This window comes from Medicago sativa, chromosome 1 (genome assembly GCF_051527215.1).
Source record: "Medicago sativa cultivar Bolivia chromosome 1, Bolivia_mono, whole genome shotgun sequence".
Taxonomy (NCBI): domain Eukaryota; kingdom Viridiplantae; phylum Streptophyta; class Magnoliopsida; order Fabales; family Fabaceae; genus Medicago; species Medicago sativa.
Window position 1 is genome coordinate 39,053,052 of NC_140749.1, and position 25,261 is coordinate 39,078,312.

Genomic DNA, 25,261 nt, shown 5'->3' on the forward strand with positions numbered 1-25,261 from the left:
ATCCTGAAATGTTTTCACAAGCCATGAGTTCTAGAGAGTCAAATTTATGGTATGATGCTATGATAGATGAGATGAATTCAATGGCATCTAATGGAGTCTGGGATCTTGTCGAGTTGCCTAATGGTTTAAAAGCCATTGGTTGTAAATGGGTCTTTAAGACAAAGAAAGACTCATTAGGCAACACTGAGAGATATAAAGCTAGACTCGTTGCCAAAGGATTTACTCAAAAGGAAGGAATAGATTACAAGGAGACTTTTTCCCCTGTATCTAAGAAGGATTCTCTTCGCATCATCTTAGCATTAGTTGCTTATTTTGACTTAGAACTACAACAAATGGATGTGAAAACTGCATTTTTGAATGGAGATCTAGAAGAAGAGGTTTACATGAAACAACCAGAAGGATTTTCTTCTAGTGGTGATGAGCATTTGGTATGCAAGCTTAAGAAATCCATTTATGGACTCAAACAAGCTTCCCGTCAATGGTATTTAAAATTTCATGATGTCATCTCTTCTTTTGGATTTGTAGAGAACATTATGGATCAATATATATACTAGAAGGTCAGTGGGAGTAAAATTTGTTTCCTTATTTTGTCTGTGGATGATATTTTACTTGCTGCCAATGATAAAGGTTTGCTTTAAGAGGTGAAACAATTTCTCTCTAAGAGTTTTGATATGAAGGATATGGGTGACGCTTCTTATGTCATTGGCATTAAGATTCAAAGAGACAGAGTTCGTAGAATTCTGGGCTTGTCACAAGAGGCTTATATCAATAAGGTCTTAGAGAGGTTTCGGATGAAAGATTGTTCACCAAGTGTAGCACCTATTGTGAAGGGTGATAGGTTCCATTTGGAACAATGCCCGAAGAACGACTTTGAAAGGGAACAAATGCTTAATATTCCATATGCTTCCGCTGTTGGAAGCCTAATGTATGCTCAGGTTTGCAAACGGCCTGACATTGCATTTGCTATTGGAATGTTAGGCAGATATCAGAGTATTCCAGGTATGGAACACTGGAAAGCTGCAAAGAAAGTGATGAGGTACCTTAAAGGAACCAAAGACTACATGCTTATGTATAGGCGAACTGAAGATTTAGAGGTCAAAGGTTACTCTGATTCAGACTTTGCTGGTTGCGTTGATTCAAGAAAATCAATATCCGGTTACATTTTCATGTTAGCCGGCGGGGCTATTTCTTGGAAAAGCGCAAAGCAAACCTTGATCGCCACTTCCACAATGGAAGCTGAGTTCGTATCTTGTTTTGAGGCTACATCACATGGTGTATGGATGAAGAGTTTCATTTCTGGGTTGAAAATTGTGGATTCAATTTCTAGACCACTAAAGATGTACTGTGACAATTCAGCTGCTGTTTTTATGGCTAAGAATAATAAAAGTGGAAGTCGAAGTAAGCATATCGACATTAAGTACTTAGCCATAAGAGAATGCGTTAAAGATCAAACAATTGTTATTGAGCATATTAGCACTAAATTGATGATTGCTGATCCGTTGACTAAAGGCATGCCATCGTCAAAATTTAAGGATCATGTAGAAAGTATGGGACTTGGTTCCCATATCCGATTTTCGTTGTAAGAACGATTTTAGTTTTTTGAAACTCTATGTATGATATTTTCTCATATTTGATCTCTAAAGTGTATACATTTGATTTTGAGAAATATCAATTAAGTTTGGAACCAGAATAAACATAAATGATATGAGTTTATTCATTAAGTTATATGATTTGGTTAGAGACATAATACATTGTGATACATAGAAGATAATACTCAATTAAAGAGGACCTGTCGCTATGATCCGTGTGTTTTTGTTTCTTATTATTGTAAGTGAAAGAATATGTCGACCAAGTGGGAGAATGTTGGATTTTTCCCTAATTAAGTTATTTATTTATTTAAATAAATAAGTGGTAATTACCCACTAAGTGCACATAGTGGTAATTACCCATTAATCAGAAAATGGTCTTTATTCTTTCCCTTAAATTTAGTAACTGCCCATTATGAGTGAGTGGAGGAGCAGTTTTGTTTTGCACGTTCAGTAACTTCTTGATGGCAGAAGTTATATAAAGGAGTGCACTTCATTTGTTTTGGTTCCCTAAGCCTAACATCTCTATTCAGAAGACTTGCACCATCAAAGTGAGATTGTGGAAGGTTTAGAAGAGCCTCAACTTCTTCAAGCAGGAGCAATGGCTGGAGGTATGCCTTGATCCTTTAATTTAAGTTTCTGCTGTTTAAGTAGTTATTTCTTATGTTCTTTATGAAATAACTTACATATTCTCCATAAGTCTTGCTCTTCATTTTCTTTATTTTTTGGAAATTTGGCCATCAATTCTATATTTTTTTTTGAATGTCCATCATTACTAATTAAATGACCATAACCACGGGCACATACATGGACACCGGACACGACACCGATACGTCGACACCAATTCATTGTAATCACAAGTTTCCATGTCAGACAGAACACATGTCGGACACTGAGACACACCTTCAATCATAAGTGTCGGTGAAATATAATGTATATATCTCATTAATTGTGGCTCTTTGTTTCTTCATGTTTGGATATTTGCATTGCACGTCTTTTGATTTCATATTAATTTTGTCAGTCTCCAATGCATTGTTCAAATGAGAAATGTTAAACTTTGGTCATTGAAATAGTTAACCCATGCGCAAATGAGAAGGTTCCTTCAACATCATTATTTGTTTTAGATATGTTTTTATATAACGTTTTGTCAAATTATAGCACGTCGATGATATATTTGTTGTTTTTCCAATGCTTGGAAATATTCAAGCCACTGTCAAAAAGAAGCTGTTGCCTAAAATTAGCTATCATTGGTAGAAGAAGGATCCTCTTATGAAATTAAAAATGTGTTGGTTATTCACAATGTCTCCAAGTATCAAACTACTCATTATATATTTAAACTCAACTTAATTGACAGGACAAAGTTTACCAAAGTTGAGGAAAGTAATATACCTATCTATCATTTTGATTTTCTCTCATTGAAATATATTATATTCCGACAAGAAGGAAAAATTAGTTGGTGAGTTTTTTTTTTTTTTTAATAAGATTTGGTATGTGACATTTTGGTTGCAAACTAATATTAGATTCAATGTCTTCATTTTTCTTTTGTGATGATACTTTTTGTCTTCTGAATCTTTTGTTTTTCTCATTGCGACCTTTCTATGAGAACTATTGTTGAATTTCTCTTATTCAGGAAGTATGAAGTGAAATAAGGGATCCATACTCTTTAATTAAGAAAATAAGTTTTCCTTTTAAGTTTGCATATAATTTGTCATTTTTGCCATGCTATAAAACTAACAATTCAATTTGTTTTTATTGTGGCAAATGGCTCATTGGTTCCTTCTAAACTTAGTGTTGATGAACTCCAATGGGCATGTTGAAAAATATGTGTTAATAGAGAAGGAAATTGATGGCAAAAGAGTAAGCACATTGACATGTCTATGGAAGATCCTGAGTAACTTTTACTGACATTAATTTTTAGACTAAACAAATATTTATATTTGAATATGTTCTGCTCGGTTATAATATATTAATTTATATTTTATGTAGAAGTAGCACGGTTCATTGTACTCTTTGGAAAAGGTTTATATGCCTAAAATTCGTTATATGAAATAAAATCATATTAGTTACCATGACATCCAAATTTTTAGCTGTGTACGTAAGGTAGACGATCTAGTAGCATAATTACATATATAGCAAGCATATAAATAAATGCGACTATTGACTTAATAAACAGAATCTAACATATATTTTGACTTGAACGCATTATTTTCCTAATTCGATACTATACGACAAGACGTAAAAGTAAAACCCTATTTTTGATAATAAAAATTACTGTTTTCTATTAGCAACAAGTAGTAATAGTAATATGTCCTAATTGTAGTAAATAAACCAATTTTCAAAATGAGCACGCATGTAAATAAACCAATTGTAAGTAAAACCCTATTTTTGAAAAGTAGTGCTTCCTATCGTTATTCAATAAAACATAATCCCTAGAGATGCTCACCGAGATTCGTACATGCTTGTGAAAATACAAGGAAAAAATCAGGAAAACTGGGGAAGTCATTTTGCATTCAAATGATAAATACTCAACAAGTTGTATGTATATATAGACAGTAAAAGAAATCAACCTCAATTGGTTTTCAAAAATTCCATGCGTGCTCATTTTGAAAATTGGTTTATTTACTACAATTAGGACATTTTACTATTACTACTTGTTGCTAATAATAAACAGTAATCTTTATTATCAAAAATAGGGTTTTACTTTTACGTCTTGTCGTATAGTATGAAATTAGGAAAATAATGCGTTCAAGTCAAAATCTATGTTAGATTCTGTTTATTAAGCCAATAGTCGCATTTATATATATGCTTGCTATATATGTAAATATGCTATATATATATCTTGTCTCTTAGTTATTTTTTGATGGAATTTATATCTACTCTTGTGAAGACATAGTTCACAAAAGACTGATCTTAAAATATTATTTATTCTGAAGAGACGTAAATAATTGAAGGGATAGAAAAAGGAGATGAGGAGAAGAATAGCTCGTTAACACAAGCTGGGGGAGAAGAGAGAAAGAGATATCGACAACTCAATAGAACTCTTTGGTGTGTAGAATGCACTATGGGAGCTCTCTATTTATAGAGAAAATTCACAACTAATAAGTGAGAAACTTTGGGAACAAGTAATACATTATTTCTTTGGCATTAAGTAATTCACATATTAGATCTAGTACAAAAATATCTCAATTATGTACCAAAATATATTATATTGAGTACAAAAATATATTTCAAGCACTAAAATATATTAGACTGTCTACCAAAATATTTCAGATTGATTTCCAAAATATTCTAGATTGCGTTCCAAAATAAAAAACTTGGGGACTAAGAAAGAACTTTCTAATAATGATTAAATTAATTATTTAATTGTGTCAAAAAAATTAATTTGCGTTCCAAAATAAAAAACTTGGGGACTAAGAAAGAACTTTCTAATAATGATTCCAAAATATTCTAGATTGCGTTCCAAAATAAAAAACTTGGGGACTAAGAAAGAACTTTCTAATAATGATTAAATTAATTATTTAATTGTGTCAAAAAAATTAATTATTTAATTTATCATTTCCAAATAATAAAATATATATCAATGTATATTTTTTCTCTAGTGCTTGTTTTGTTCACATGATTATGTACCGAAATTAGTGGTACATCCCTATTATATAAACACTACTAATGTATGTGTTCCATCCGATGTGGGACTTCCACTTTTTTCAATTCATACAACACTAATTCTACGCAACATGAAAATTTGTGTTTAATCTTTTAACTTAATTTCCACACATTTTGCAACATTTACTGAATCAATAAGCTATTAGTGTATATTATTCTTTGGTTTTACCCATTGAAACTCGTGTAAATTTTAAATTGATTATTCTTATTTTATTTCCAATCTTATATTTATCCTTCATAAGCTATGATCTGTACACGACTATTGTTAAAATTGCAATTTATATATATTGTTCTATTTTATTTTATTATCACTCTTAGTTGAAAGTTGTTTAGTGACTTTCATTTTAAAAAAATGGCAATTGAATCTTTTTATTAACTAAAAGAATGCCAATTGAAACTTTTTATTAACTTTGTATCTTGAAGTTAAAAACTTAACATCTTATTGTTGAGGCAACACCACAACTGTATGTAGTTCTAAGACTTGTTTCTATATTTTCTCATATCACACAATTATTATTCTAGTTGTAGGAAATGTATATGTACTTTTGGTGGTCACCTTTTAATAGACATGTTTGATGGATATTACTTGAGTGACATTGGGCTTCCAATGTCATGCGACATTGACCAATTATAATGTGTCACGTTTCCTCTTTTCTGTTAAAATATAACAAAAAAATAAATCATAATGTATCTGTAGTTTTGGTGGTTACCTTTTCATAGACATGTTTGATGGATATTACTTGGGTGACATTGGTCTTCCAATGTCACGTGTCATTGACCAGTCATAATGTGTCACGTGTCATCATTTATGTTAAAATATATAACAAAAAAATAAATCTTTGTAAAAGAGAGAGAAGAAAGTCACATGTCACATTGTGGTTGGTCAATATCAAATGACATTGACACCACAATGTCACTCAAGTGCTAACCCCATGTTTGATACACATATTCTGTAATATCCCACTCGTCAGTAATGGAATATTACTAGTCAAACGTGTCAGAGGACAAATGTTCATGGAAAGTAAGTATGCCGGAGAATGTTTATCCGACGACATCAGTCAAGCACGAGTATGTATCAGTGTCGGTATAAACACGTTTAAGATGAAGGGTATTTGGGTAACTTGGCCACAAAGGGGTATTTAAGAGAAATTGGCCCAAAATATTTCATTATCTCAAACTCTTTCTCTCTCTAGGTTTTGAGAAAGGAAGTTCTCTCCTCCTCTCTACTCATCGCCCTCTCTCTCTCTCCCTTTCTCACCAATTCACCAAACCTCCTTCCTTTAATGATTTATGATCAAGATTTGGTTCCTGCATGATCCTATAAGAGATTGGCAACTTGGATTAAGCTTGTTTTCCAATTCTTTCACTCACAAGAAGAGATTCAAGGCCAGAGTTTGGTCTTTGGTAAAGCTGGAGGTTGGAGCATGAACTTGTGCATGTTATGGTTTCTTCATGATCAAAGAAGCAATAATAAACTTGGGTTTAAGCTTGATTTCCACTTCCTTCCTCATGTCATAAGATCAAGAAGCTAGGGTTTGGTTGCTCGAGCTTGGATCTTGAAGCCAACTTCAAAAACATGCTAGGTGTGTTCTATAGATAGTTTTCCACCTTTGGGATTATGTGTTTAACTTTGTAAGGAAAACATGAATTCTAGAGTTCCATGTATTGTGATTAGTTGCCCTTTTCATGCCATGCTTGCTAAACATGTAAATACTTGTTATATGAATTTTTTTCAAGTATCCTATGATCAATAGAGTTGAAATATACTTTGGGTCACTTGGTTTTGAGGTTTTTGAGCTAAAAATGCCATTTTTACAAGTTCTAGACTGTCACAACTCGTCGGGGCGAGCTAGGACTCGCCATGGCGAATTAGACCACAGAACACATGGTCTACTCGCCTCCAACTCGCCATGGCGAGCTAACAGCACCAAATCGTGTTGTTGGCTCGTTCCAGGCAGTTCTTGGCAGTTTCGTGTCCGGTTTCTCAGTGCTGTTTTTATAAAAGTAAACCCCTCAAACCAATGTCCTCTTTGATAATTTTTTAAAAGGCATTAAATGCTCAATATGCCTCATTTAAAATTCACGGTGCTCTATATAAGCATGGAGACACCATAACATTGGAAGCTTGCAAGCAATAATTATTGAGTCCCACTCAATACATTTTCCAATACTAATTTAATAATTGTGCACGTTAGTCTATAACAAGCATGGATAACAAGGGACATTGCATTGGAAAATCACAAACATTAATTGTCATTTCTCCCACCTACATGTATCTGTCAACCTAACTCATTTCTAATTTCTATTGCACAATGCATAACCTCTTTCACCCATAAAGACAACAATTTCATTCATCTAAGTTTCTAAACCCTTATCGTATTCACTTTCGGCCACTTTCTTATGAAGACCGCCATCCATTCATCATGTTGACGCGAGGATAAGAGAAGACCGGGGTTGTCATTGCCTTTGCTAGATCTTCCTTCCCCTCCGTTGAATGTCTAATTTTTCCACCTCATTGAAAACCACTGTGAAAATCGTGAGATTGTGAGTGATAGTAACGAATCCGAACCAGATGAAGATTTGTACAATCATAACTTTCTAGAGTAAGTCCTCTATTTCCTACAAGATCTTTATATTTCTCAGCCCCTTTATTCATATCTTTATCATTTTATATCCATGATTGATGAAGACATTTTGACAATGATTTTTAATTCTTTTAACAACAGTATGACAATGTTAGTGTTTACTCTCTTAACAGACACGTCTGTTGTGATATAGTCCGACTCAAAAGACTGCAAGATTGAAAAGAAACGACAAAAAAGTCATTTGTGAAATGGCTGAGAACATTTTGAAGAAGTATTGGCCCACATATTCCTTGGAGGCAAATGGAAGTTACTAAGGTTTTCATATATGAATAGTTCGATTCTTTTTTACATATTAGCTAATCAAATTATCACAGCAAGTGTTGGTACAAGATGATTTGGATTATTTTGACATCTTATTTACACTGTTTAATATTTCATATATAGGTTTAAGGCTTCAATATTTTAATGGCATTGCAAGACCTTTGCTTAATGAATGTAATAATCCAAACTGAGTTTGTGAGCCTTGGACTTGATCCCGTTAATCTTATTGCAGCAACTTTGCCATTGGTAAGTACATTTGAGAGCTTCAAAATAATGAAAGAAAATCATATACTTCTTTGTACTAATGAGTTGCCAAATATTGGATTAATATTGGACAATAAGCGTATTCTGTTGGATTTTTCCCTAATTAAGTTATTTATTTATTTAAATAAATAAGTGGTAATTACCCACTAAGTGCACATAGTGGTAATTACCCATTAATCAGAAAATGGTCTTTATTCTTTCCCTTAAATTTAGTAACTGCCCATTATGAGTGAGTGGAGGAGCAGTTTTGTTTTGCACGTTCAGTAACTTCTTGATGGCAGAAGTTATATAAAGGAGTGCACTTCATTTGTTTTGGTTCCCTAAGTCTAACATCTCTATTCAGAAGACTTGCACCATCAAAGTGAGATTGTGGAAGGTTTAGAAGAGCCTCAACTTCTTCAAGCAGGAGCAATGGCTGGAGGTATGCCTTGATCCTTTAATTTAAGTTTCCGCTATTTAAGTAGTTATTTCTTATGTTCTTTATGAAATAACTTACATGTGGTATCAGAGCCAATTTCATCCTCTGCCTTGTGATTTTCGTTTTCTGCATTTGGACAATTTTGTCAAAATTTTCGATTTCAAATTTTGAGTGTAATTGCAGAAAATAGTTTGAAATCATAAGAGAATGTTTTGGTTCATGATTTGTATTTGATTCTTGATTTTGGTGTTAAATTGGTCTGAAATCGGAGTTTTAATATAACGAGCCTGTGAGTAATTTCAACCGGGTCATTAAACCCATTCAGAGGTTGAAGAAGCACTTTGTTTTGGTTTTCAATTCAAATAGTTATTGCTTACGTACAATATGTAGTGTTGCAGTGTCCTATTTGTTTTGAATTGACACAACACTGTGCACCGAGACTACTTTTATTGATTTATATCTATCAATTTGAAACTGCTTAGACCAATTCAATTATATTATTGTATTATTATATTACTATCACTATGAAATGCTATATGCTACTGTAAGTTCTAATGATATTATAATATCATATGTGGGCATTCATAGTAGCTTTGTGCAGTATATGTTGGGTCTATATTTGCATTATTTACGGTTTGGAGATTGCATGATATTATGAATTTAATGATGCATCAAATACAGATTAATCAATTAAATTAATTGCCTACTGTTTTGCAATTAATCATTTGGAATAAATGTTAATATGATCTATATGATTTTAATTAATTAGGGACTAGCCACAACATCTTTAATTATGCAAAATTGTATATTAGGTTTTAAGATCATGGTTGTGACATTGATGGTAATTAATTATATTGAACATAGTAAATCTTATCCCACAGGAATTCTTGTTATGTTTTGTATAATTAATTAGGATGAAATATCAATTTATATTTTCTAACTTACCCTCATGAATTAGAAAAAGGAACATAAATTGATAGTTTTGTCATTCGGTTATATGAATCTAATTAAATAAAATTTTAGCCCACGGGTAAATTTTATGTCACTAGGTTCATAGTTTGAAACATGATTTACGTTGGTAAAACATGATATTTGTTTAGTAGTCTCAATTTTAATTATAAGCATGTATGTTCAATTTTTGCAGCTATGCAGCCTATGAATTTTTCTGATTTTAAGTGTGAAATTCCCGAACTAAGGGGTGAAAACTATAAGGTGTGGAAGGAGAGAATTCTTCTTCACTTAGGGTGGATGGATATCGATTATGCTATTCGGAAAGACGAAGCACCTGCAGTTACTGAAACTAGCCTTCAGGAAGACGTTGATCTTTATGAAATGTGGTAGCGGTCTAACCGTCTCAGTGTGATGTTCATAAAGACCAACATCTCTGCTAGTATCCGTGGTTGTGTCGATCAGCATGATAATGTCCAAGCATTGCTTAAAGCTACTGATGAACAATTCAAAACATCAGATAAGGCACTTGCTAGCACCCTTATAATGAAGTTTTCATCCATGAAGCTTATCACTGTGAAAGGTGTGCGTGAGCACATCATGCAAATGAGGGACTTAGCAGCACATCTAAAGACTCTTGAGGTTGATATGTCTGATTCTTTTCTTGTGCACTACATTCTGAACACTCTTCCACCTGAATATGGACCTTTCAAGATATCTTATAACACACATAAGGACAAATGGTCAATTAATGAACTCCTGACCATGTGTGTTCAAGAAGAAGGAAGGTTGACTATGGAAAAAAGTGAGAGTGTTTTTGTTGCAACTGAAAGAAAGAACATGAATCAAGCGAAACATAAGGGGAAAGGCAAAATACCACCTCAAGGTGGAATTAAGAAAGCACTAGTACAAAAAACACTTTCTAAGTAGGGTTAAAAGGACTTTTTAAGTGGGTTGGCGATCCCACTTATAGGTGGCCGACTTAATAACTATTTTGATTTTAAGTCAGACGAATTGTGTGACTTAAAAGCATTTTATTAAGTCGGGTTACCCCACTTAAAATATGTTTATTAAGTTGGGTAATCCAACGTAAGATATGTTTATTAAGTCGGGTTATCCCACTTAAAAAGGCTCAAAAAGGATAAAAAAAAAAAAAAATCACAGTTTTTAAGTCTATCTTGTGATCTCACTTAATAACCTGTTTAAATATTTTTTTTAGTATCTATTACCATCGTATATATCATTATAATACAGAATTTAACAAATTAATCTAAAATTTCATACACGACCACAAATATAAAATATCACTTGATCAAATTTCATATCAAACTGTAAACAAATTTAAAGTTACAAAAGCATTCATTAATACCATAAATCTAGACGTAAGCTATTAATCAATTGTCATTGTTTCAAAGCATGTTCATTGCTAGACATAAATTACATCAAAGTCTTTCAAGAATCAAACTTGCACAGCTTTCTCGAACATTCGTAATTTCTTTGTCTCCAAAAACCTGAAGAAAAAAAAACATAATTATAATATCATATTAACTTCAAAAAAACACAAATGATTGAAATATTCAATTACGCACCAGATCCCATGAATCAGTAATACCAGTTGATACAATGTTCAACATATGTATCATGATACAGTAGCCACACTCATAATTCAACGGTTGTCTTTGACACTACAATTGTCAAAAATATGAAATTATATTGACTAAATATTACATACAAGACTTATATTGCTATATGAATTTCTTCAGGTATAATTTTTAACTTATATACTGTGGGAGTATCTCATGTTGGCTTTCTTGAATTTCTCAAACCACTGAACTTATTATACCTTGCTATAGCACTACAATAATAAAATATATTCATTAAAATTGTCTTGTAAAAAAATTAACTTGGGAATAACCCAAAGAGTAAAGAGCCTTCACTAATACAAAATACATCATAATTAAATTTCATAAGTTAAATTATTAACTCGTAGGTACAGGATTCTCAGAAATAACAACAGAACCATCAGCTGCAATACAATAGAAAAGATCAATCTGTTCATTACGATCCTGTTCAAACATAACCAACATGTGGGCCATTAATACTAGCATTACACTCATAAGAGCTTAATTATTAATAAAACATACTAAATTATAATGAATAGAGATATAAATTATAATTAAGCACATCAGATTGCTAGTAGCATTACATTGCAAGTGACACGATTATCGTAGGTACAGGATAAACAAGCAATCTTACATTCAATTATTTCTTAAAGAAATAGCTTTATACATAAGAGAACAAAGCATTCATTTAAAATAAGATTTCAAAATGGAATTTCAGTTAGTGAAGGAACTCTAAAAAAAATTAATAAAGTGAAGGAAAGAGATATTGCACTTACATTTAAAACAAAGTACATACTGTGAAAATGATATTTTTAACAATATTGGTCAAACCATTTTTGAACAAAGCATAAACAGATTCAGCTATTGTAACAAATTTAAAACCACAACTCAAAATATAACAACGAAATAATCGAATGAGAAAGAATTTCACTAACCTGAACACAAGCATGCAGAGTATCGACCAAATCCAATGAGAAATCGATCAAATTCAGTGACAATCGACCAAATCTTTCTCTGCAAATCATGTAACTTCTATCAAATCCCTGAAATGTAGGTCAATAGCATGTGAGGTGCGTCAACATCAGGTGTGGCACAAGTACAGTTCCACATTAGAATTGAGAACAGTCTAGGCCTATCTCAACCCAAACTTGGCTTAAGGGAAGAGGATTAACGAAGCTATTATTGGGAGTATTGGGTCAATATGTGATCTTAACAATGTTGATAAGATGCAGTTGAAATTCTCCTTGTCTTGAAGTAGGAAACCCTTGTTGGTGGCGCACCAACTTGCATAGCCAAGTTAATGCCAACTACAAACTATGCTTAAGAGCCATTGCAAAACCAAAACTTAGTACTAATCACTGAAAATATGAAAAAGCGCCAAAATATCTATTACAATTAAAATTTGTTGCACATGCTAGGATAATTTGGTTTGTAGCTCTTATACATCTGCTACATAAGTGATGCTAGTAATATGTAATTTGTTTAGCACATGACTTGGGAACCCATTCAAAAGCTATTTTAGCATAAGTGTTTATCGTGTAAGTGTTTATGTATAAGCTATTTTTGTTACAAAATATAAGCTCTCCTAAATGGTTTATGGAAATAAGCTGAAAATATAGCTTGCAAACATGTTATAAGTTGTTTTCATAAGATCTTGCAAACACTCTCATAAGTGTTTAGGCCAATAGATAAGCTCAAATAAATCAATCCAACTGACCCTAAGTCTAACAACTAACAAAGAAAAACTAGAAAAATGATAGACAAAAGAAAACATGAAGCAATTTGAAATGCTTACTCTTTCGCAACCATCTACAGTCAATTTGGTCAAATTTTGAAAGCAAGAATGTGTTGAAAGTTAATCATCCCATATCCTTTGGACATTGATTGAAAAAAGTTTCAATGTCTCCAAACTTGAAAATTCAACCTGTCAACAGTTATGAAAGTTTCATTATCTACACTATCAAAAAAAACTGTAACTACATTTTTGAATTGTTGAATTTGAATATCTGAAAATAAGTTCATATGTGTGTTTACAAGCTTCAAGACAATATTTAACTCAAAACTATAACAGCTAGTCATCTACACCACTAAACCAGTACATATCTCACCACCCTAACTAAAATAAGATGCTAACTCTTTTAAAGTTTGGACTGAATCCCCTAAATAAAAATACAGCAAAATGAGAGAAAAAAACAATATATCAATACAGAAGGTACACTCTACCTTTCACTAGTTCTGAAAACAGCTCCAGAATTCTCCAACAAAATTTTCAACAACTCCAACACCACAATCTTCCCTCTCATCGGATCAGCATTCCACGGATCAGCATTCCACGACATAATTTTCGTTATAAAATCCTTCACAAACACTGTCATAGAGCTATCGACATCAAATTTGTCCACTGCAGAAGCACCGCTTCAAACTATATGGAGAATTGGTGCAAGTGGATGGTGCAGAATATTTTGTACTAATCTATAACAAACATTTCATATTGTGAAAAAGTAAATAATTTAGTTTACTTTTATTCTACCTGTGTCAAACATCAATATTTTATTTTACGTGTGTCATGAAGTTGTTAAACAGCCTGAGGCTTGAACAAACAAGTGGTAAAGGTCTTCGTGCAAATGGTGTGACAAACTAGTCATGCCATATAACACTACTCATCACTGTAACATATTGTTTAATGAACATATAAGAAAAGAAACTAATCAATGCTTTGTAGACATACCAATATACCAAACAGGGACACAATATACCAAACAGGGACACCAGGGACCCTGAAACACCCTAAACAGGGACACTAAAACTTAAACCAGAGACCCATAATATTGTCTAACAAAGACAACACTGGAACACCAGTACGACAGAGAACCTTCCTGCTCTAGAAATTGAGATAAAAATCTACAGCGGAAAACTAGAAAAAAATGCAGAAATAAACGACATTTTCACTGTAGCGAATACTTCTCCTAAAGGGCGAAACACCTGAAACAACAGAGTTCAGCAAACCAGCAGAATCCACGAAGCACAACATGCTAACTAGACAACAGAAGACCCCAATTAAGTCATCAAATAATTCAAAACCCTAACCCTATATAACAAACGAAAACAACTTTTAACAGAAGTTGAATCCAATTCCAATATAGTTGATTAACATGGTTCCTCTAATCTTCTAAAACAAACGAAAATAGTATTTTACAAATTTAACAGAGAAATCAAAATTGAAAGCGCGAAACAAAGAAGAATTAGATAAGTATTACCTTTGTGCGACTGTGAATATGAAGAAAGAATGAACTCGACGGCGTGAAGCTCGATGAGTGTGACAGTGGAAGAGAAGTGACGACGACAAGCTCGATGGGTGCGATAGTGAAGAATTGGTGACTTGAAGCTCGATTGAGAAGGTTTTGTGAAAGTGAATTGGTGATCGAGTAGCTCGATTGGGAGATTCAGAAGGTTTGGAGAAGCTTGATTTCAGATAGATTGGATTTGGAGAAGATTCAATTGATTCAGAAACACTTTATGAAAAATCAATGTTGGATCTTTTCTTCAGAAACTTGGCTCGATTGTATTCAGAATTTTATTTTATGGTTTTGAAGGTTTGGGTGTTTTTAGCTCGACTGGGTTTGGTGAGCGGGATAAAGGTTTTGGTGAAATTTTGGTTAGGCTTAATTTTTCTCTAATTTTAAGCCAAATAAATATTTTTTAAGTGGGGTCAAATGATTTAATATCTATTGAAACAAATAACTTTCCTTTGACACAAGTTTTTAAGTCAGGTGGATAGCTGTCGACTTAAAATCTCCATATCAATAAGTGTTTTTTGTACTAGTGAAGAATCCAAGTGTTTCTTTTGTAAAAGGAAGGGACACATGAAGAAGGATTGCCCTAAGTTTCAGAAATGGCTTGAAAACAAAGGTAAATCAATCTCACTTGTCTGTTATGAGTCTAATATGGTTAATGTTATTTATTACACATGGTGGATTGATTCTGGTTCTACAATCCATGTTTCGAATACCTTGCAGGGTATGACAAGCCTAAGGAAACCACTTCCAAGTGAGCAAGGCATCTATTCAGGAAGCAAGATGCATTCTCATGTGGAGGCTGTTGGAACATGCAATTTAGTTTTAAGTAGTGGCTTTGTTTTAAATTTGGAAAAGACTTTCTATGTTCCTAGTTTTTCTAGAAATTTAATTTCCATTTCAAGACTTGTACCTCTGGGATACTCTTTCAATTTTTATGAAACATCTTTCAATTTGTTTTATAAATCTAATTTTGTTGGAAATGGTGTATTATCCGATGGTCTTTTCTCAATTAATTTGCAAAATAATGCCACTAGTAATGTTATGCATGTTCACGCTGGAACTAAACGTTGTGTTATAAATGAGGAATCCTCTATTTTGTGGCACCGGAGATTAGGACATATCTCCATTCAGAGAATCAAAAGACTAGTGAATGATGGAGTACTTGGTACTTTAGATTTCACTGATTTTGAAACTTGTGTAATCTGCATTAAGGGAAAGCAGACTAACAAGTATAAGAAAGGTGCAAAGAGGAGTTCTGAAATATTAGAAATCATACATTCAGATATATGTTCTCCAGATATGGACATACCAGGTCCAAAATACTTCATCTTTTTCATTGATGATTACTCACGATATATGCATGTCTACTTGCTTCATAATAAATATGAAGCATTGGATGCCTTTAAAGTTTTTAAGGCTGAAGTAGAAAAACAATGCGAAAAGCAAATTAAAATCGTGAGAACTGATAGAGGTGGAGAATATTATGGTAGATATACTGAGGATGGACAAGCCATGGGTCCATTTGCAAAGTTTCTTCAAGATAATGTGATTGTTGGCCAATATACCATGCCTGGTTCTCCGGACCAGAATGGGGTGTCAGAAAGAAGAAACCGAACTTTAATGGACATGGTTAGGAGTATGCGTAGCAACTCAAAACTTCCAAAGTCCTTGTGGACTGAAGCTCTTAAAACGGCAGTGTATATATTGAATCGTGTTCCAACCAAGGCTGTCCCAAAGACACCGTTTGAGTTATTTAAAGGTTGGAAACCGAGTTTGCGTCATATACGCGTTTGGGGATGCTCGTCTGAAGTAAGAGTTTACAATCCACAAGAAAAGAAACTAGACCCTAGAACTATAAGTGGGTATTTCATTGGATATGCCGAAAATTCTAAAGGGTATAGGTTCTATTGTCCATCTCATAGCACTAGGATTGTGGAATCAAGAAATGCAAAGTTTCTTGAAAATGACTTGGTTAGTGGGAGCACTCAATTTCAGGACACTGGTTCTGATAAAAGTCAAATTGATGTTGAACCGTCCACTTCAAGTGACAGATTGATTGTCATTCAGAGTGCCCCTCAAGATCAAATGGGTATTAGACAATCAGTTGTTGAAGTTCCACAAGCAGTCGATAACAATCTAGTAAATAAAGATGTTCAAGAATTTCCAGAAATTGTTGAACAAATGGTCGAGCAACATGATCCTCCGGAAAATGTTGAACCAACATTAAGGAAATCTACTAGAGAGAGAAGGTCAGCTATACCTAGTAACTATGTTGTATATTTACAAGAATCGGACTATAATATTGGTGCTGATCAATGATCCTGAAATGTTTTCACAAGCCATGAGTTCTAGAGAGTCAAATTTATGGTATGATGCTATAATAGATGAGATGAACTCAATGGCATCTAATGGAGTTTGGGATCTTGTCGAGTTGCCTAATGGTTTAAAAGCCATTGGTTGTAAATGGGTCTTTAAGACAAAGAAAGACTCATTAGGCAACATTGAGAGATATAAAGCTAGACTCGTTGCCAAAGGATTTACTCAAAAGGAAGGAATAGATTACAAGGAGACTTTTTCCCTTGTATCTAAGAAGGATTCTCTTCGCATCATCTTATCATTAGTTGCTTATTTTGACTTAGAACTACAACAAATGGATGTGAAAACTGCATTTTTGAATGGAGATCTAGAAGAAGAGGTTTACATGAAACAACCAGAAGGATTTTCTTCTAGTGGTGATGAGCATTTGGTATGCAAGCTTAAGAAATCCATTTATGGACTCAAACAAGCTTCCCGTCAATGGTATTTAAAATTTCATGATGTCATCTCTTCTTTTGGATTTGTAGAGAACATTATGGATCAATGTATATACTAGAAGGTTAGTGGGAGTAAAATTTGTTTCCTTATTTTGTATGTGGATGATATTTTACTTGCTGCCAATGATAAAGGTTTGCTTTATGAGGTGAAACAATTTCTCTCTAAGAGTTTTGATATGAAGGATATGGGTGACGCTTCTTATGTCATTGGCATTAAGATTCAAAGAGACAGAGTTCGTAGAATTCTGGGCTTGTAACAAGAGGCTTATATCAATAAGGTCTTAGAGAGGTTTCGGATGAAAGATTGTTCACCAAGTGTAGCACCTATTGTGAAGGGTGATAGGTTCCATTTGGAACAATGCCCGAAGAACTACTTTGAAAGTGAACAAATGCTTAATATTCCATATGCTTCCGCTGTTGGAAGCCTAATGTATGCTCAGGTTTGCAAACGGCCTGACATTGCATTTGCTATTGGAATGTTAGGCAGATATCAGAGTAATCCAGGTATGGAACACTGGAAAGCTGCAAAGAAAGTGATGAGGTACCTTAAAGGAACCAAAGACTACATGCTTATGTATAGGCGAACTGAAGATTTAGAGGTCAAAGGTTACTCTGATTCAGACTTTGCTGGTTGCATTGATTCAAGAAAATCAACATCCGGTTACATTTTCATGTTAGCCGGCGGGGCTGTTTCTTGGAAAAGCGCAAAGCAAACCTTGATCGCCACTTCCACAATGGAAGCTGAGTTCGTATCTTGTTTTGAGGCTACATCACATGGTGTATGGATGAAGAGTTTCATTTCTGGGTTGAAAATTGTGGATTCAATTTCTAGACCACTAAAGATGTACTGTGACAATTCAGCTGCTGTTTTTATGGCTAAGAATAATAAAAGTGGAAGTCGAAGTAAGCATATCGACATTAAGTACTTAGCCATAAGAGAATGCGTTAAAGATCAAACAATTGTTATTGAGCATATTAGCACTGAATTGATGATTGCTGATCCGTTGACTAAAGGCATGCCATCGTCAAAATTTAAGGATCATGTAGAAAGTATGGGACTTGGTTCCCATATCTGATTTTCGTTGTAAGAACGATTTTAGTTTTTTGAAACTCTATGTATGATATTTTCTCATATTTGATCTCTAAAGTGTATACATTTGATTTTGAGAAATATCAATTAAGTTTGGAACCAGAATAAACATAAATGATATGAGTTTATTCATTAAGTTATATGATTTGGTTAGAGACATAATACATTGTGATACATAGAAGATAATACTCAATTAAAGAGGACCTGTCGCTATGATCCGTGTGTTTTTGTTTCTTATTATTGTAAGTGAAAGAATATGTCGACCAAGTGGGAGAATGTTGGATTTTTCCCTAATTAAGTTATTTATTTATTTAAATAAATAAGTGGTAATTACCCACTAAGTGCACATAGTGGTAATTACCCATTAATCAGAAAATGGTCTTTATTCTTTCCCTTAAATTTAGTAACTGCCCATTATGAGTGAGTGGAGGAGCAGTTTTGTTTTGCACGTTCAGTAACTTCTTGATGGCAGAAGTTATATAAAGGTGTGCACTTCATTTGTTTTGGTTCCCTAAGCCTAACATCTCTATTCAGAAGACTTGCACCATCAAAGTGAGATTGTGGAAGGTTTAGAAGAGCCTCAACTTCTTCAAGTAGGAGCAATGGCTGGAGGTATGCCTTGATCCTTTAATTTAAGTTTCCGCTGTTTAAGTAGTTATTTCTTATGTTCTTTATGAAATAACTTACATATTCTCCATAAGTCTTGCTCTTCATTTTCTCTATTTTTTGGAAATTTGGCCATCAGTTCAATTTTTTTTTTGAATGTCCATCATTACTAATTAAATGACCATAACCACGGGCACATACATGGACACCGGACACGACACCGATACATCGACACCAATTCATTGTAATCACAAGTTTCCATGTCAGACAGAACACATGTCGGACACTGAGACACACCTTCAATCATAAGTGTCGGTGAAATATAATGTATATATCTCATTAATTGTGGCTCTTTGTTTCTTCATGTTTGGATATTTGCATTGCACGTCTTTTGATTTCATATTAATTTTGTCAGTCTCCAATGCATTGTTCAAATGAGAAATGTTAAACTTTGGTCATTGAAATAGTTAACCCATGCGCAAATGATAAGGTTCCTTCAACATCATTATTTATTTTAGATATGTTTTTATATAACGTTTTGTCAAATTATAGCACGTCGATGATATGTTTGTTGTTTTTCCAATGCTTGGAAATATTCAAGCCACTGTCAAAAAGAAGTTGTTGCCTAAAATTAGCTATCATTTGTAGAAGAAGGATCCTCTTATGAAATTAAAAATGTGTTGGTTATTCACAATGTCTCCAAGTATCAAACTACTCATTATATATTTAAACTCAACTTAATTGACAGGACAAAGTTTACCAAAGTTGAGGAAAGTAATATACCTATCTATCATTTTGATTTTCTCTCATTGAAATATATTATATTCCGACAAGAAGGAAAAATTAGTTGGTGAGTTTTTTTTTTTTTTTTTAATAAAATTTGGTATGTGACATTTTGGTTGCAAACTAATATTAGATTCAATGTCTTCATTTTTCTTTTGTGATGATACTTTTTGTCTTCTGAATCTTTTGTTTTTCTCATTGCGACCTTTCTATGAGAACTATTGCTGAATTTCTCTTATTCAGGAAGTATGAAGTGAAATAAGGGATCCATACTCTTTAATTAAGAAAATAAGTTTCCCTTTTAAGTTTGCATATAATTTGTCATTTTTGCCATGCTATAAAACTAACAATTCAATTTGTTTTTATTGTGGCAAATGGCTCATTGGTTCCTTCTAAACTTAGTGTTGATGAACTCCAATGGGCATGTTGAAAAATATGTGTTAATAGAGAAGGAAATTGATGGCAAAAGAGTAAGCACATTGACATGTCTATGGAAGATCCTGAGTAAGTTTTACTGACATTAATTTTTAGACTAAACAAATATTTATATTTGAATATGTTCTGCTCGGTTATAATATATTAATTTATATTTTATGTAGAAGTAGCACGGTTCATTGTACTCTTTGGAAAAGGTTTATATGCCTAAAATTCGTTATATGAAATAAAATCATATTAGTTACCATGACATCCAAATTTTTAGCTGTGTACGTAAGGTAGACGATCTAGTAGCATATTTACATATATAGCAAGCATATAAATAAATGCGACTATTGGCTTAATAAACAGAATCTAACATATATTTTGACTTGAACGCATTATTTTCCTAATTCGATACTATACGACAAGACGTAAAAGTAAAACCCTATTTTTGATAATAAAAATTACTGTTTTCTATTAGCAACAAGTAGTAATAGTAATATGTCCTAATTGTAGTAAATAAACCAATTTTCAAAATGAGCACGCATGTAAATAAACCAATTGTAAGTAAAACCCTATTTTTGAAAAGTAGTGCCTCCTATCGTTATTCAATAAAGTAGATGCTCACCGAGATTCGTACATGCTTGTGAAAATACAAGGAAAAAATCAGGAAAATTGGTGAAGTCATTTTGCATTCAAATGATAAATACTCAACAAGTTGTATGTATATATAGACAGTAAAAGAAATCAACCTCAATTGGTTTTCAAAAATTCCATGCGTGCTCATTTTGAAAATTGGTTTATTTACTACAATTAGGACATTTTACTATTACTACTTGTTGCTAATAATAAACAGTAATCTTTATTATCAAAAATAGGGTTTTACTTTTACGTCTTGTCGTATAGTATGAAATTAGGAAAATAATGCGTTCAAGTCAAAATCTATGTTAGATTCTGTTTATTAAGCCAATAGTCGCATTTATATATATGCTTGCTATATATGTAAATATGCTATATATATATCTTGTCTATTAGTTATTTTTTGATGGAATTTATATCTACTCTTGTGAAGACATAGTTCACAAAAGACTGATCTTAAAATATTATTTATTCTGAAGAGACGTAAATAATTGAAGGGATAGAAAAAGGAGATGAGGAGAAGAATAGCTCGTTAACACAAGCTGGGGGAGAAGAGAGAAAGAGATATCGACAACTCAATAGAACTCTTTGGTGTGTAGAATGCACTATGGGAGCTCTCTATTTATAGAGAAAATTCACAACTAATAAGTGAGAAACTTTGGGAACAAGTAATACATTATTTCTTTGGCATTAAGTAATTCACATATTAGATCTAGTACAAAAATATCTCAATTATGTACCAAAATATATTATATTGAGTACAAAAATATATTTCAAGCACTAAAATATATTAGACTGTCTACCAAAATATTTCAGATTGTGTTCCAAAATATTCTGGATTGCGTTCCAAAATAAAAAACTTGGGGACTAAGAAAGAACTTTCTAATAATGATTAAATTAATTATTTAATTGTGTCAAAAAAATTAATTTGCGTTCCAAAATAAAAAACTTGGGGACTAAGAAAGAACTTTCTAATAATGATTCCAAAATATTCTAGATTGCGTTCCAAAATAAAAAACTTGGGGACTAAGAAAGAACTTTTGTAATATCCCGCCTGACAGTATCGGTATATTAACCGTTGATCGTGTCAGATGAATTTTATTCATGGAAAGTAAGTGTGATGGAAATATTTATTACGAGATGTCAGCTTAATACGAGATAAGTATCAGAGACGGATGTAACACGTTTAAGGCAAGGGCATTTTGGTAATTGCTCGATTAAGAGATATTTATATGGAAATGGCCAAAGAATATCTCATTTCCAATCTTCTCTCTCTCTCTAGGTTTTTTGGGCAAGAGCTTTCTCTTCCTTCCCTCTTCTCATGCGCCACCCTCTCTTCTTTTTTCTTCCATAATTTCTTCCTTTTACTCATGTCAAGCTTGTGGGTTATGTTCCTATATGATCTTCCAAGTTGTGGGGGTTTGGTTTGGGTTGTTCCACTCTTTCTCCTTAAGATAAGTTCATGAAGAAATGGGGTTTGTTGATGTCAAGAGAAGATGATGCAAGCTAAGGTTTATTCATGGTTAAGAAACAAAGAAGAAGATGATTTGAAGATGGATTGTGGAGTTAAGGCCATAGTTGTTGGTGAGTCAAAAGTTAGGGTTTTGAGACATGGAGTAAAGAAGATGCTTGAAGCTTTGGAATCAAGTTCACAACATGACTAGGTGAGTTCTATAGATAGAGTAACCTACCTTTGGGTTGGATATTCATGTTTTGTGCTAGTTTAGCTTCTATGACATTTTATTGAACCTAAAGCCATGCCTTGTGTTACATGATAAATTGCCATGGAACTTGATCTTATATATGTTTTCGTAAGCTATTTTGAGTACATAAACTTGTTAACAATGTTTGGAATGAGTTGGTACATTTAGGAGATCAAAAATTGGAGTTTTGGGTCGAAAATGCCACGAACCCGCAGCCGAAACCCGCAGGTTCGCAGCGCTGCGCCTGAACAAGGGCGCTAGGCGCCCAAAGTCAGAGAGGCCAGCGCTAGGTGCCCACTCTCTGGCGCCAGGCGCCCCTGACAGGGCAACTTTTGTGTTGTTTTGTGCTCGGGTGCTTGGGGCCAGTCGTGTGGGGGTCCGATGCGATCGGGTTGACGTATATTTTTACTGTTTTCACTTATTTTACAACTGGAACCATCTTGACTTGGTTAAAACTTTGAATTCCTAAATGGTTTGTTACTTGGGTTATGGCATTTTGGGTCCTCGGAATTAATAGAAAAATGTACAATCATCCATAGAACTCGAACCGATAATCATGGCAATTTAACATGGGTCACAAAGATGACTTAAGAGAGTTTAAGCATGATGGGGTAGTAATGAACTAAGAAAGGGAATGTATGTAGAGCCTCGGCTTAGCTAGTCGAGAACTAGTATGTTTAGCAAGAATCCCTAGAGTGATAAGACGCGAAGTGTAATCTCTTCGCACAAGAGCTAGTATGATTTAACAAGTACGTAAGCCGTGGTTTGACTAGTTAGTCTCTCCACCATGATTAGGTATGAATATGAACAAGTAAGAGTTTACCACTAATCGGTTCGATTAAGGTTCCGAGGTAAGCACTCAAGTATGTATATGTTTAACTTATGCACGACAAGACTATGACTAATAAGTGTAGGTGACATGTCTCTTGATATCCACATCAGGGGGATACAAGGGGTTCTCACTATGAGAACGATTCAAGCCGTAAGGGACCCGCATGTCACTGAGTAACAAGACGTAGGTGTTCGTGTCTCTTGTTATCCACGCCAGGGGGATACAGGAGGTTCTCGACCTAAGGGGAACGGTTTAAGCCGCAAGGGACCCGCACGACACCGAGGGAGTCCGATGTACGTACATCGGTCATGTATGGGATTGATTTCGGGGTTACTCCACCCGGGACTATCCGTAAAATGAACCAAGATAATAATGTTTGTTCAACGCTAACATAAATGAACTTAGTTACGTTTATGTATGTTATGATTATGATTCCATGCACGATTATGATTATGAACACGTAGGAACTCATGTACGATTATGTACGAGAATAAGAGCATTAGATGCTTTAAGACAGGTACAGAACATGGATTAGAACAAGAAATGAACATGTTACCGATGACGATCTTAGGATTCCCCTAATCGTCCGGTTTAGAATCGTGTCATGATCATGTTATGCTTAGGCCTCGATACTTAGCGTGTATTCTTGGCAATGCGGTTCTAGGTTCCCTCTCGACCGCCATGACACGTATAGGAAGTAAAGCCTATAACAAGTGAGATAAGACTAAGACGGCTCTAGTATGCACTACCGTCTAAGTATGCAAGTCCCCACACACGTATAATCAACCGTCAGGTTGTAATGTAGACACGTGGTGACCGTAGGTTTCCCCCTGAGGTTGCCTATAGCCTAAGATTTAGGGGAACTCACTGAGACATTATGTCTCATCCCAATCCTTATTTGTTTCAGATAAGCAGGATGTTTATGCATGTTCGGTGCCGGATGGATATTACTTCAAGAGTTCGTTCGTGAAGCTGCAGGATGTTATGGACTTCAAGGATGTATTTTTATGTATGGATGAGTTGTATTGTATTATTATTTATACGAACGGAACTTGATGTAAATATTATTCATTCGAAGATTTTAATTGTTGTATATTTTAATGTATCCATTACTAATATTAACGCACGTGCCAGACTTTCTAGATACGTCTGGTATGGGTGTTACAATTGGTATCAGAGCAGGTCGATTCAGACCGTGCCTTGGGTCATTAAATTACAACTAAGGTAGTGGGACCATTGGGTTCCGGGTAGATGTTCTAATTGTTGATGTTAGTTGAGCCTGATCAACTCAATTTAACATTCAGTGATTAGAATGGATGCCTGAGAGCTGAATAGGACCCAGGAGGAATGAAGTATATGATGAAGTAGTTTGATCGTGCCAAAAGGTGGCCGGTGAACTAATCAAGTAGAAGTGTGAATCCTCTGGGAATGTAAGGCATGTTAAGAAGAAACGTTCCGACAATGTCGGGTAAGATGATAACGATACTCCATGTACCCGTAAGTGAAGAAGTTGGATATATGTATCTAACCATGACCGAAAGTTTCGGTAAGAGTTGTTGTTGGAACGGGTTTAAGATATTCTAGAATGTCCGAACAAGGCTACAAGGTAGTAAGAGGTCGGTGTATGTTGACGGAGTCAGCAGGCTCTCAGGAATAGCATTATATGAATGAAGTT

General features: G+C 33.9%; 2 long non-coding RNA genes across 9 annotated transcripts; one reads left to right on the forward strand and one right to left on the reverse strand.

Moving 5' to 3' along the window:
- Window positions 1–11,079: 11,079 nt before the first annotated feature.
- LOC146954866 (uncharacterized) lies at window positions 11,080–15,062 on the reverse strand. Of its 8 annotated transcripts, XR_015015360.1 has the most exons (7): window positions 14,665–15,062; window positions 13,631–13,775; window positions 13,203–13,331; window positions 12,343–12,450; window positions 11,571–11,851; window positions 11,375–11,470; window positions 11,080–11,296 (listed from the first exon to the last, which is right to left on the reverse strand). It is a non-coding gene; the product is annotated as an uncharacterized LOC146954866 (long non-coding RNA). The 8 variants fall into 8 exon arrangements; XR_015015348.1 differs by lacking the exon at window positions 11,571–11,851 and having other exon boundaries at window positions 12,343–12,421; XR_015015345.1 differs by lacking the exon at window positions 11,571–11,851 and having other exon boundaries at window positions 12,343–12,421; window positions 13,631–13,879.
- A 7,245-nt stretch (window positions 15,063–22,307) lies between these two features.
- On the forward strand, window positions 22,308–24,695 carry LOC146954867 (uncharacterized). Its single transcript, XR_015015372.1, has 2 exons — window positions 22,308–22,715; window positions 24,494–24,695. It is a non-coding gene; the product is annotated as an uncharacterized LOC146954867 (long non-coding RNA).
- Window positions 24,696–25,261: the final 566 nt, after the last annotated feature.